This window comes from Chelonoidis abingdonii, chromosome 8 (assembly GCF_003597395.2).
Source record: "Chelonoidis abingdonii isolate Lonesome George chromosome 8, CheloAbing_2.0, whole genome shotgun sequence".
NCBI lineage: Eukaryota > Metazoa > Chordata > Testudines > Testudinidae > Chelonoidis > Chelonoidis abingdonii.
Genome location: NC_133776.1, coordinates 97,898,000 through 97,912,170, shown reverse-complemented (window position 1 = coordinate 97,912,170; position 14,171 = coordinate 97,898,000).

Below are 14,171 nucleotides of genomic sequence, written 5' to 3'. Positions count from 1 at the left end.
AAACCAATTTGATACATGCTAGCATCACAGGTCTCCTGATGCATGTTACAAAGAACAGAAAGGTTAAAAAGGGGCCCTACAGAATGCACAAAGGGATGCACAGGTCTTTCAAATTTTGAAACCTGCCCAGCAGAGAGCCAGAGCACAGGTAGAGCACAGCCTACTCTAATAAGGCAAAGAGGACAGCAGAAGAACCGTTGTAATCTGATAGCTCGGTTATTCTCTGAGAATACTTCATATGGTTTTCCTTACATCATGTTCTTTAGATGATCTTATCGCTATAATCACCCTTAAAAGACCTGGGCACTAGACGGAAATGTTTCAAAAGATCCCATCAACCACTGGTGAATTGCACCTGCTGGGTGGAAACTGCATCTGGAGCAAGACAGAACTGTCTGCTCACTGAATAGGATTGCTCCAGAAGTGCTACTGATACCTGCGCTATGTGTTCTGCACTCACTGCCGATTGATTTGTAGAAAAAAAGTGTCAAGTGTTGGTTATGGCTTATAACATCTTCTATGGTAACAGCTGGTGGCCTGATCAACCCTCTCTGGTTTAAATAGGAGAGGTGACAGGAACGGGCTGCAAACAGAGGGGGCAATGTGCAAACTCTGGCTATGTTATCTCATTGATGTAAGTTCTGTGAGACCAGAAGGGAGGAAGCTGTTCACACCCTCCAGATCTACCTCCATCATACACACTTTGCACCTGGCTCCTCTTCTTTCCCAGTTGGGGCCCCAGGCCTTTGAGGCACCCCTCTGAAGATGTAGGGAGGTAGATGGACATCTGAGATCCCTGCAGTACAGGGAGGATATCAACAGACTGTAGGTCCCTTCCAAATGTGGCTCTCCGGGGAATGATTCAGGCCATCATGACCCTGTTTCTTTTGTTTTCACATATATGTCTTGATCCAAAGTCCATTGAACTCTATGGTAAGGTTCCCATTGACGGAAGCTGGATCTGATCCTCACTGCAGGGACTTCCTAGGCTGGGTACAGGACTTTGGGTAACATGGCCTACTTTTATACCCTGAGACAGAGCTGAGGAAAATTTGGAATTTCCCTTCTACAGGAAATTCTGATATTTCAAACATTTGATTCATCCCATAAAGGCACAAAAAAAGTTGAAATTACCTGAGTAGATGATATCTTCCATAATGCATCAAGAATCACACAGTTTCCCTAATGCACCATGCAGCTCAGTTTGGGAGGTCCTCATCGTATTGCAGGAGATGTCTCCAATGAACAGTGGTCCCTGGAGGACTATAATGGGTGTCCCAAACTATAGCTCCCATGAGGGAATGTGCTAGGGAAATACTCTTTAATATTGTTGTTTGAAAACTGAGTTGAAATGAAAATTTTGAGTGCCTTCAATTTGCAATATTCATCTTGAATCTCAATGGAATTTTTTTGCTAAAACTGAATATTTCCCATAGAAAAATTTAGTTTTGCAGAAACTGTATTTTTGGTCTGAAAATCATTGCTGAGCAGCTCCTTGCCAGCACATACATATGGACTGGTAGGAAGCTGCACGAGACATATTTTGACATTTAATAAAAATCATCTGTATAGCTTTTAAATAAAAATAAATTTTAAAGTTGACTTTTTCTATTCAGTATTTGTGGTTTTCGGGCTTTATTTTTTTAAAAGAAAGGAATAAAACAAAATGGGAAATGAAGGGGGCAGGAAGTATTAGCAGAACATTCATTATACCCATCTAATTTTAATGACATCATTATAAAATACCAAATCTGTGCTTTGCTATATTGTTCTTTGTTTAAAACACAACAGGAGCAGTCTATAAATTACATAATACATTAAGGGGTCGATGGTGTTACAAAGTGTTACACAGGGTGGATGGCTGGGTCTTACGGAAAAAAAAAATCACCAAAAAATGTGTTACTTCATTTATGAGCAGCCCCACATCTATAGTTTCATAGGCATAAAATTCTAAATCAGACAACTGCTGAGAAGGACAAAGATACAAAATGAAGAATGTAATGAATAAGTGCTACCGGTAACTAACAGGAAGTTATTTATATTATAATTAATTACTAGGGAATTTGCATAATTATATTTGCATAATGATATACAGCAGTTTTGTTGGTCTTTAACTCAGCAGTGGTCTGGTTCTGATTAACACAGGCAAAAGTTTTCAAAGCAAGGCATCTAAAGTTAGGCTCCTACTCTTAAAACTGAGAATCTAATTAATTAAATGGTCTATTTCCCAAAACGGTTGGATACCCACAACTTTCATTGATGTCAATGAAATCTGCAAGTGCTCAGCACCTCTTAATTTCAGATTCCTTTTATTTAGATACCTAAAATTACAGCTGTGCAGGAAGCAGCTTTTTCTGATGTGTTGGTATTTGAGAGTTCTTCCTTGCTCGTCTCCAATCAAAACACGCAAACAAAAAAGTGAAAATCTTGCAAACATTCACAAGCTGCGAAACTGTGCATTTTTTTGTTTTGTTTTTTGTTTTTTCCCCCCCCATTTTGGAGCAATCAAAATGTTTTGATTATTTGTGTCAGGAAATTCAGTTAAATCTTGAAATGAATGTTTTGAAACAAAAAACCAGGAGGTTTACTTTCAAAAGTGTCAGAATGAAATGTTTTTGACAATTTCTAAACTTTTGATATTTTTTCAAGTCAGGAAATTCATCACACCTGACCCCGTTTCATTTACATTTTGAGGAAAAAAACGATTGCACGAATAATTTCTGGCCATCTGTACTAAGATAGGCAGACAGGTGTTTAATTATGGATTTGGGGGCCTAACATTAGACACCCCTCTGTGGTCTTTATTCTGGACCAGACTGTAGTCCCACTAGTAAAATTCCTATTGAATACAATGGTACCAGGATCCAGTCTTTCGAATCTAAAGGTTACAACCGCTTTAATAACATTATTACACATGCAATTATTTTCCACTGCCATGAACCATTGAAAATATGCAGCTTCAGCTCTTGGTATTAGCTAGATGATTCCTTTGACCTGAGTGGGTGACTGGCCATATCCTATCAGGTTTGTATTATAGGTGTAGCTGACAGTGGAGTGTCTGCAAAGTAGCTGTAATAAGTATCACAGTTCCATAGCTCCAAAGCTCGTCTCTCTCTCTCCAACAGAAGTTGTTCCAATAAAAGACATTACCTCAACCATCTTGTCTCCCTCAGTTCAACAGAGACTCTTCTGAACCCACGCCAGAGAATAATCATATAATCTCTTTATCAGTATAAAGTTAGAATTTCCCACTTAGCTGTACACAGTGCTATTCTTTTCTTATGATAGGATTCAGTGCTCTTCTCATGAGGACTACATTTTGAAACATGCTTCCTTTTTCACTCAGGAGTACAGTACGGCTTGAACCAAGCATTACACAGCCAGAGGCCTGTACAAAACCCCAGCCACACAGTATTGTCCTGCTAGCGATGCATGTTAACCCGTCTATCATATGTGATTAAGTAGACAGTTGGCCAGATTCTGATCTCCTTTACCCCAAGGTCAGTCTGGACTTACTCCATTGGCCTGTATCAGAATCTGGCCCAGTGACCTGGAAAAAGAATCTGAGACTGGGCAATGGCTGGGGCGGGGAAAGCTAAGAAAAGTGGAAGAAGGAGGCAGCAAAAAATGGGACTAAACGGAGAGATACAGGGTAAAGGGAAGTAAAGATCACAAACACAGGTATGAAGAGATGGAGAAAGGATGGGGCACGGAGGAGAAATAAGGGTTTGTGGTATTGGGGAAGAATGCTCCGAAAGGGCTGGAAGGAGAAAGGATGTATCACATAAGTCTGAAGCGGGGATAAGAATTCAGCTGTATACAAAAGACGCATGAAGGAAGCTCTCTCCACTGGTTCAGTTTAACTTTTGAGATTCAGCAATTGGTGGGATTCCATCTCTGTGCGTGAGTGGCTTGGCCAGATCCTGCCTTGTGTGAGTCTGTGGCTTGACTCTGATGGAACAGGGCCTTCCGGGATCTTCCTTTTGTAGATGGATCCTCAAGTGGCCAGGAGCCATTGTAGTGACTTCTATGCCCTGCCTTATTCCTGGAGGGAAAGGACCATACTGCCCCCCTCACCGATCCCTGGCTGTTATAAAGATCCCGGGGAGTCACTGGCACTTGAGTGCAAAGGTTATATAAAGCCAACTTTGTGTCCCCGCCACCCAGGTGCAGTGAGAGCTCCTGAGCTGCAGTTGAAAATCTGGTACAAATCTCTCTAACTTCACCCCTCATCCTTTGTGAGATAACTAATTACCCTGGCAACCAGATGTAATTTTACCTTATTGCTCTCACAGCATAAATAAATTCTTCACATTTTGTACTCATAGTTTAACAATGTCAACCGTAACGTTCAATAAAGAAATGACTTTATGTTGTATGGTACATGTTATTTCTAATGTATTTAGCTGTAACCCCCTTGGTACCAGCTTGTCCTCAGAAAGCAAACAAACAAAAAACAATATGAGGGCCAAAGTGTTTTCTTAGAACTATAATAATTTGATTTTAAAGAGTTCACCCCTTAGGATGAGTCACTGGAAAGTGAATAATCGGATTGTCGGTGACTCATTAAATGAATCCTTTGATCTCAGTTAATAACATGTATACAGTGTGATATTTACAAGGAGTGACACTGGAGGTAATGGAAGCTCTGTGGATTACACCAGAGTCACATTTACTTTAAAATTACATTAGACACTTATTTAAGTACTTACAGGAGAGATCATAACAGAACAAGTGTTCATATAACAATGTCATGGATGCTATTGGATCTAAAGCTATCACATTTCCATTACCCCAATAGACATCCCCCTCATTTCATTACTTAATTATTTGACCATGGGAAGTTGTTCCAGCCTGTAATCTAATACACATGGATGCTAGGCAAGCGTAATAACTTCTCAAGAGCCTCAGTTTACTTTCTTCACTGTTACCTCAGCCAAGTATATCATGTATACCTTAAACAAAAATGATTAAAGGTCTAGAAAACACGACCTATGAGGGAAGATTGAAAAAATTGGGTTTGTTTAGATTGGAAAAGAGAAGACTAATAACAGTTTTCCAGTACATAAAATGTTAGAAAGACGAGGGAGAAAAATTGTTCTTCTTAACCATTGAGGATAGGAAAAGAAGCAATGGGCTTAAATTGTAGCAAAGGCAGGTTAGGTTGGACATTAGGAAAAACTTCCTAACTGTCAGGGTGGTAAAGCACTGGCATAAATTGCCTAGGGAGATTGTGGAATCTCCATCATTGGAGATTTTTAAGAGCAGATTAGACAAACATTTGTCAGGAATTGGCTAGATCACGGGTTTCTAATGCAGTAAAGATATTCCCGAAGTGGTCAAGATGTACACCTCATTGTGGACCATGCTGATTACCTGCCATTAACAGTATGAATAAGAATGTCAAGTCTGAATAGGACCAGAAGGGTGATTACGCAAAAAGGCACTTTCTTATTCAACATATATAATCCAAGTGTATCCAGATCAGATCTTCTCTATTTACTGATCAAAACGCTAGTTCCTTAGAGCCAAATACAACTGCAAAGGGATACATGGGAATCCATTCAGCTCTGTACTGCCTTAGGTAAACTCAACTCAAATCTCCAGTTGCAGAATCTTTTATTTTTGAGACCGATGCAAAAAGCAGGAAGAACAGACCTTGCCATTCATATTGCAGGTTTGAGTTTGCATTGTCAGTAGTAGCGAAGACAGTCTCTTCACTTGGAAACCAAGAGCCTTTGGCAGATGTGGGACTTCAGGATCTTTCCTTTAACCCCCCCTCCCCCTGCAGTGCCCCCTCCTCCTGTCAGAACCGTAGTAGGACAAAGTGATGAGCCCTTGGACACCACTTTAAACATGTGACAAATCCTTGAGTCCTTATGCTTTTATTCAGCCCCTTTTCAGGTGCATTCCTATTGAAATGGGTAGAATTATTGTCTGCTTAAGGTATCAAATAAGTACCAAAAAAAAAAAAAAAGCTTTGAGGATGTGGCCCACTGGGGGGTGCAGATACACCACACTTCCCCTAGCACTATATTGTAATATCATATTTTTATGCACAAAGTCCCCACTGAAATCAGCTTGTTGTTTCTGCTTTAAAAAAAAGGTAAGGCCCCACTTGAAATAGTGGTACCAGAACCTCAAGCAGCTCAGCGTGGTTCAGTGCTAATACAGAGAATGCTTATCTGAAACTTATTTAAAAACGCTAAGCCTGGAAGCCAAGATGAGACTCACAAGGTTAGGCTTCTTTACAAGATTAAGGGTGAGAAACTCAGCTGATGTAAACTGGCATGGCTATATTGAAGTCATAGGTGCTATGTTAATTTAAACCCGCTGAGGATCTGGCTCAGAGTACAATGAAACCTGTTATACTTAACCACCTGAGGGGCCAGCAAAAAACAAAATCCATTGCCTAGTGGAGACAGGCATTTAACTAATGGTCACACAAATTTGTCATATTAATCTAGGAGTTACTTAAGTCATGAGCTGCCACTTGGAGGTAGACTTTAGGGAAACTTTCACCATGCTTCTTTATTTAATCTAGACCAGAATGACTGCTGGTTGATCCTCACCCACTGCAGAAAATTGACATTTTGTCCAAAAACTATTTTTTTTTCAGTTTTCAGCCTATTCTTGGACAAAGAGTTAAGTTTTTCTGCAGAAAGCAGACATCTTTAATGAAAAAAAACTGTTTTGTTAATAACGGAGTTTCCCACTGAAAGACAGTTTTCCACTTTTTTTTTTTACCTGCCCTACCTAGACATATTCCCCAGTTTGTGTTGAGTTAGTTGTTGATTCATTCAGGACATGGAACCAGAGAACACTGGAAAGCATTTTGGAAGAAACTCAAGTTCTAATACATTTATTATGGAGGGTGTATGCCTAACTTAGGTGTTGTCTATATGGGAACGTTGTACCAGAATAGTTTATATTGGTATAATTAATTATATGAAGCCAAAATTGTGAATCCACACAGCTTTGTCTACACCAGAGCGGGGCAGGGATATGGGTGTGTGGTCACTTTTTTGATATGAACATGAAGTAGTCTAGGTAAATATCCAAGGCTGCAAAACACTGCTGGTTGGGTCTATGCATTCAAGGTAATTTGTGGTGGTCTGTGGGATACCTTGGCAAACTATAGAACTCTGGGTCCAGCTCTCAGGATCCCTTCCACAATATTCCATAATGTATTTGGTGTTCACTACCCTCCAGCCGTTTTAAACTGCTCTCAGGCAGTACAGTGGAGCTGAGCACAGCTAAGCAGACTAAGCAATTGCTTATCACCCAGAGCAACTCAAAGGGGCCCCCATTTGCTTTTTTTGTGTGTGTGTGAGTGTGTGTGAGAGAGAGAGAATATTCCTGCTTAAGGGTCCCCAATGGGTACCTCAATCCGCCTACTATCAATATGAACTGGGTAATCGTGATGTATTGGCAATCATGTAACTGGATGTAGAGCTCACTGACAATTTTTTGATGAATCTTTTCTATCAAAAATTGCTGTTTCGTTAAAGCCAAACTGTTTTTTTTTTCTGGTGCATATCAGCTTTAACCAAAACAATCATTAGAAAAGTTTCCCAGGTCAGAATTTCTGGCAGGAAGGTGGGAAAGAGACTTGTCTCAGAACAGCCAAAAGCCTGGTTGATCAGGCAAAGCAGGGACTTACCTGAGCCACCCTCATCCCCACTGAGTGCCCTAACAACCAGGTTACAGAGTCAGTTTCTCATATATTTTTTCATGAACAATTTCAAAAAGTGTCATAATTTTGCTCTAGGTCAGATTGAAACCAACTTCCAAAACCTCAACATAGTTCATGAAACAAATTGCTGTTTTCCAGCTTGCCCGAGCCGGCTGGCTTTAAAGGGAATCACAGATCACCATCCAGTATGATTTTGCACAGCTACTCCTAGAGATGGTGGCAGAGAGGCCAAGGCAAGCACGCTTTCATGATATATTCCTTGACTGGTTCCACCTGAAGGAACAATGCTTCTGGGCTCTGCCAACGAACATGGACTGGAATGGCCAGCAGTAGCTTCACAACAGAGTTAATGGCTGGGAGAACGGTCAAAGAAGGAATGCAACATGGACAGGAAGCTAGGCTCACAAATAACATTATTACTGTTAATGTTGATGTTTATCCATCAAGCATAGCTTTGTAATTCACAGTTTGCATTCCATTCCAAGAAAACTTGCATGATATAAATTATGCAATGCAGCTCTGAGCTGGTGAGGCTAGAAAGGGGCCCTCTCATGGGGATTTATGCTCTGGAAGTAACATTTGAAGACAACTTGATGGAGTTGGACAGCCTAGTGTTAGATGGAATAGCCAAAAATACAGCATCAAAAATGCATATGATCTGGCTAATACCATAATGCTTTCTCTGGAGTTGTTACAGCCTACATGGGTGTGTAAATCCCTATTTCTGACTAGATATTTTGCAGGAAATGCTCCTTCATGTGAAACTATTTTTTTTAAGAGTAAAGATTAACAATGAACCTCAATGACTCTAGCAAAAGTTGGCTTTCATGCCACTTTGACTTCTGCATCTACACGCTAAATAGTGAAGGGGGATTGCAGCACATAACTCCCACTATCTCTAATGGGAGTTATGTGCGACAGTTCCTTTGCTTTGTGATGAGACTAGCTTGGAGGTTTATGTGCTTAAGTAGTTATATTTTGAAGAGGGGAAAAAATTGAGCCACATGCAGAGAAAACCTCATCTCCAATGAAATCACTGAGTCACTTTTATGATTATTCTTCTCCTAACCCTCTAGTCAATATAATAGCTTGAAAGGTTTTCATTTTTTTAAAAAATTGTACTTCTGAATTGTAGAGGAATCTTTACTAACAGTGCTGCAGTTCTACAATTAAATGACTATTTGTTTAAAGATTTTTTTTAATTGGATTATCTTTGCAGTCACTTCTTATTCAGTGTTGAACTGCATCTGTCAGTTTCTGTACTAAGCAATGCATTGATGCTTTCAAAGAGCATTGTATACGTATTAACACGATGTGGAAAAGTCAGCAACCCCGGTGCCCTAACAAAGACAGGAGCAGAAGGAGTCTCCATCACTGGCAATTTTTAAAATCAGGATTGGTTATTTTTTTCTAAAAGATATACTCTAGCTACAAAAAAAGAAGGTATTTGGGGGAAATTCTATAGCCTGACTCAGGACCTGAGTGGTGCCTTCTGGCCATAGAATTTATGCAAATGATAATCTAAAGGCAATAGGTTTAAATTAATTTAACTCTGAGAACCGTGAGTTGAGGATGCTCAGCTGGAGCTGGGTGAAACTTTTAGGGTGTTTTTCTTCCTTGAAAAATGCAAATTTGGACTGACAGAAACATTTCTGAATTTGGATCAGATTTGCTGATTGTTTCAGCTGAAACTGGAAAATAAAATCTGTGTTTTGTTTTGACATTTTTTAAACATATCCATGGTCCTATCTGAAATGCCTTTTTGTTTGAAATTTTACTACCATTTTACTTTCTAAAAGATTAAAAAAATCCCCTGAATACACAACAAAAAAAAACCATTTTGTTTCATGTCACATGAAATATTTGTTTAACCCCCAATTTGTCCCCCCCCAATTATTTTGGTTCAGGAACCAATCCAACCCTCCCCTCCCCCTACCCCAAATGAAAAAAATAAATATCATAGCTCCGGTCAGCACTCCACAAGGGACCCCAACAAGTTGCCGGCTGAAGCCATGGTTTCACTGCCAATGCCACATGGTGGTTGGAAAAACAGACACACAAACACTGGTTTGGATTTAAAGGGCAAAATACCACAATTTTATCAATGTTGCATGTAAATTACCTGTCACTAAACCTGTCCATCATCAAATTGACTGGGGTCATCTCTCTACAGGCACCATTACTGTACTTTGGGATCCTCTACATTGAAACCTTCCAACAACTGCCTCTTGGTAACAACTATAACATCTGTGGACTAGCGGGTCTCAGAGTGAGGTGACTTCTTAATCCCGCACAACTAAACTAAACTAAGCACCAAGATAGGCCACTAGCCCACACTAAGTCAGACTGAGCCTGGGGTAGGCAAATCCCCTGTCAGCTGTCCAACTAGCATTCGGGTGACAGGGTAAATCTGGCAATCAGTTACTAAGACCAATTCATAACACTCTCCTTGCAGGCCTCAAGCACAATGAAGAAGAGAGCAACTATTTTCACAAGGCTGCCAAGTATGGACATGGATGAAGCGTGCCTCTTTGGTACCTAAAAGCACCATGAAGAGATTGGGATTGACAATCCTGGGCGCTGGCAAGTTTCAACTCCACCAATCCCTCCTGACCCACCATAAGCATCTGTGTAGCCGGCTGGAGGATAGAAAATCCCACCTCTCCTCATGGGAATCAAACAATGCCACAGAGGCAGGCAATTATCCACTTTTCTTTAGTCATCCCTTGATAAGGAAGGAGAGTCCTTGCTCTTAGGATCATTCCATTTGAATTCTAATGCAGCCTGTGTCAATACTTAAAATTAGTTAACTCTCTTTTTAACTGTGCAGTTTCTTGCTGTTTACCATTCCTCCCAATTTACTGCTATTGGTACAATTTACTACTCTGCTGCTTTCAATTTAAACAAAACAGATGGGACACTATCTAACTTAACTCCTTCTAATACTCAGGAGCATACACTTTTTGTTTAAACAATTCATGCCGATTCTCTTTGCCCTTGAGCTATTTCTCAATCCAATAAAAAAATCCTTTTCATTCGCTCAGTGATTTTGTACCCTAGGTATTAACTTCAAATATAGATCTCACCTCTCCGCCCATTTTCTAAACTCCTAAGTAAAATTGATGAGACTCGTTTTTAACAATATGATATTTTCAGCTCCAAAGAAATCCAACAAGTTAGAGAGGGCAGTGAGCATACTTTACTGAAATGAAATGGGCTACCCTCAAATCACACTGTGCTTTTCTAGGGGTTCTTACATTTGATCTCCTAAGGTTTCTAAGCTTTTCCCATAGCCAGAGTTAAACTGACTGATGTGTAAATTCCTGTTGTGTCCCTTCGTTCTTTTTCAAATAGTAGAATTATCTTGGCCACTTTCCAGTCTTCAGGGCATATTTTTTCAGCATTGATGGTTTTTATAAAAGTATCTGCTGCAGTTTTTATTTAACCTGTTTCTATTCTTATTTCTTTTATCACTGTATGGACTGTTTTCTTTGTTCCTAACACTTAGATTTTTTTTTCTACCAAGCCACTTTTTGTGAGCTTATATCAATTTAAGAACCATTTAAAATGCCATTTTTATAATCTTTAATTCCTGTCTCTGTCAGTATATTCCTCACTTTTAATTTAATCCTATTAATACTGATGAAAAACTCATCCAGTACATGCCATTTCAGCTTATTGGAAATAAAGCACTTTTAAGTGTATAAGGTGCAACCTGTGTATCTATCTATATCTATATCTATCTATATATTCATTTTTATATAAATGAGGGTAAATGTCACAAGAACAATTCCAGACCACAATGTGTTACAAGGTTACATATCCAGTTTACCAGGCAACAAATGCAGAGATGAATGCACAAACTAGATTAATCCACACTGCATTTGATAGAGGAGAGTAAATTGTTTTAGATCATGACCTTGTACCTTTTTTCCATTTTCTTGCTTATTTTTCCATTTTATTTTTAAAATTCACTAGTTGAATTGTTGACATTTTGAAAAAAGAATACCTGTTGTCCATCACTAAGTATGCTCAGGACTTTATGCCATTCAGTAATGACATATTTTTTTTAGAGTGACAGTGACATTTGCCTTCCGCTCTTTGAGCACTGTAATGGGAAGGGCACTGCCTACCATAGCAGACTACAGAGTCTGGAGCAATAAATGGTTCTTGAGATTGCTTTAACACCAAAGTTCAGCGGAGATATTCAATAAAATCAACAGTAATTTGCGGCAAAGTGTATGTCAATGCCATGAACATTATCCCTTTTGCACGGGATGAGAGAAAACAAATCATAACACAATTAAGAAAATCATACTTCTCACTTCCCTCATGAGGTTTCCCAAAGGCTCCAGTTATCTCTTTGTGGGATTTTTCAGTGGCATTCTTTGGGTTACTCAGATGAGGACCTTTTCTAGGACAGGCCTTTAAAACAATATTTAGCAAGACGAGGGGCCAAGGAAGTGAGTGATACCACTGTTTACCAAGGTTGGACCAAATCAGAATCATCTGTTCACTGAGCACAACCAGAGTCCAATGATTTTGATATGTTCTGTATCAGTCTATCTCCCTCTGCTTCCCCCAAACCATCCTAATTGTACCAGCCTGACCAATCATAAAAAATGGTTCAAACAACTGTGCTAAGGGGTGTGGAAGGGTTCTCAAAGGATGGGATGAATGCAACCCAGGAAGGGGTGGGAAGTTCATGCAAACAGGCTCCCTGCCCCTGGCCCCCAACCATTCTTAAGGAGATTCTAACTTCTCTGCCTCCCTTACACTGGCTTCATGGAGTAAATTGCAGCAGTGTGGAGCCATGGTGGGGTGGAGAGAATTAAGGGAGAGTTTCAGTCAGCATTCCTTAAACAGTAAGCAGGAGGGGTCCCATAGTCTTGTCTCTACCCAGTCTACTGTTGCTTACCAGAGATAGTGGATTTGTTTCTGGTTTAAATGGGCCCTACACCTCACTAACAGGTTGACTTCAAACTTCTCAATCAGTTTCAGAGTCACTCAGCCCTCTCACTGTCTATCTGGCATCCTGTCTGCTGGGGAGACCCCACCCTCCACACACAGAAACCAGCTCTAGTTGGTTTGCTGGAGACGTGGAGTGCCTACTCCCATTTCCTTGCATAGAGAAATCTCATCATCCAAGGATGAAAGTCAACTCGGTGCAAGGGACTCGACACCATTAAGTCCCATATAGGCTCTGAGCGAGGGTTTGGTAGAGATGCTGAGCAGCCCCACGAGTGCCTACATATGACCTGTGTGCTTCAGAAAGAGCCTTCACAGGCCCGCATAGAAGGCTACAATGATCTGGCCACAGAAGGAGGAGCTTCAGATCCAACTTGATATCGATCCGGAGGACTGAGTGCAGCTAGTATAAGACTAGAATATCAATCTGGCCCTAAGGGACTGGGGGCTTGGGAGTGGGTGTTGGTGTGAGAGAGATTTCACTTCTCCAGCCCTCTCTCCCACACACTGTATTTACTTTGCATTGAATAACAGGGCTTTCTGTGACTGGAGTGATTTTAGCCCTAAGTGCAGGAACTATTAATTACTGAATAGACGTATTACAGAAAACACTGATACAATTACTAACACTCCCCACACACAGCCCTCCCTCCCAATTCAGCCTATTGCCTTGAGAAAACAATGGATAAATACTAGAACGTCTTCCCAGTTGATCCCACAGGTTAATCTTGGGCTGTATCCAGATTTGGGTCAGGGACGGATCCTAGTGCTCTCCCCAGCCGATCACATGTAGGAACTGTCTGATCAAGTATCTCAGCTCACAACTGCCAAGATGAAAAAGAAAAAAGACAGAGAGTTTAAGATACACAACATCCAAAACATAAAGGGTCATGTAAGTGAAAACCTGAACTTCCTGAACACAGCAAGAGCCAACAGTCAAAAATTATCCTCCAAAACCAATGGAAAACTCCTATTTCAGCTTCTACTGCACAGCAATGCTATTTTTCAGAGATGGGCACAAGACACTGAAAGTACAGATAAGTGTGACTGGGGTTCCAGTGTGCTTTCATCTGCTGCCACTAAATGCACTGTAAATTCATGGCAGCTGTTCTAAATCAGTGTTTGCTATGTGCGGTTAGCTCACGTTCAGTAACATAACATCAGTCACTTCCCAGAACACTACAGACAAGTATAGAATTGTTTCTCTGCAGTAAATTCATATTTCTGCTCTCTTAGGTCTGCCTACCCATTCTTCTGGTATAAATAAAGTGCTGTGTGGGGTCTGACTGCCTGCAGGGTCTAATATACAGTCTATGTAGGTCTTTATATGACCCCAAGTCACCACAGTACCTCTCAAACATTTAAAGGTAGAAATAATAATAAGCACTGTCTCTTTTTCTTTCTTCTCTCCCAGTCTGTAGGAGAAATAGCATGATTTATTGTGCAGGTATATATCTCACACATACGTACATGCATCTGATGAAGAAGGAGGGTGTGCAGCTGCGTG